Source organism: Penaeus monodon, chromosome 41 (assembly GCF_015228065.2).
Source record: "Penaeus monodon isolate SGIC_2016 chromosome 41, NSTDA_Pmon_1, whole genome shotgun sequence".
NCBI classification, from domain to species: Eukaryota; Metazoa; Arthropoda; class Malacostraca; order Decapoda; family Penaeidae; genus Penaeus; species Penaeus monodon.
The window spans coordinates 14,793,033-14,794,153 of NC_051426.1; positions in this window are offsets into that span (position 1 = coordinate 14,793,033).

Consider the following 1,121-nt stretch of genomic DNA (forward strand, 5'->3'; position numbering starts at 1 on the left):
GGAGGAAGGAATGCAGGAGGAATATGAGGAGGAGGAGGAGGGATATCGGTATAGCTGCAGTAGAGAATTGGAGGGTAGGATTTAGAATGGCAAAAAGAATTTGACTGTGGAAGGTAGGAGGTAGAAGTGGGGAAGTAAGATTTAGGGGGGATAGGTATAGGGGAGGGTGTAGGGAGGACGCCTGGGGAGGGGGGGGAAGGGGCGAGTAAGCAACATTACTGGGTAGGAAAGTAAGGGGAAAAATCCAAGTATGAATCTAAGAGTTTGCCAACTCAGACTCAAACTTGTAGGTGGGGCAGCCCCTATAAATACATTATGGGCCTGCCACAGTTGCCACATGTGTGTGACTGTGCAGAGCAGTTTGATCCGTTATGACCAGGTTAGGCACCTAAGAAGGGATCGGACTGTGGAATGGCAGGATGTCCTAAACGCCAACAATTTTGGCACGACGGGGAGGTTGATATGGTCGGACAGGGGGAGATTCTCACCAATGTAAACATGAGAGGGAAGGTCATGTCTACGGGAAAATAATTTTTGGCAATATTGGGAGGGTTTCTTACGATGAAACCCTTTTGGAGGGAAAGGAGTTTGCACTGTACTGATATCGCATCATAGTCGTGAGGCAGGAAGTAAGTCTTTTCCACAGTCTGACCAATTTGTTTATAAATAGGGCAGGATGGGGGGATGGGGTGATTGATGAAGGTAGTGGGGGTAGAGGTGATGAAGTTGAAAATGTCTCCTGGAACTTGAGTGATGACTTGGGGGGTAATGTATTAGTTGGCACTGAGGAGGGGTAGCAGTTGTAATGCTCAGATCCTGGTCCAAAGGAGAGCCTGGGGTCGGGGAACCGGGAGAGTGAGTTGGTGGGGCTATTTCATGAAGGGGCAAGCCTCATTGCCCTAACAAGGGTATAACATTTTCATTATTGCCATGGTAAGCCTAGAGTATTTGGGGAGAGCAAACAGTCAACCCTATGGTCCTTGAGGGGACAATTAAACGGGAAATACGTACCCCTGGCTCCCCTAAGCTTCAGGACTGGCACAAATCACCTTTCCTTCGCATGCTTCTTAGAAGGGATAGAGAAGGGTTGAAAAGGGGCGGAAAAGAAAAGCAGGAGGGAA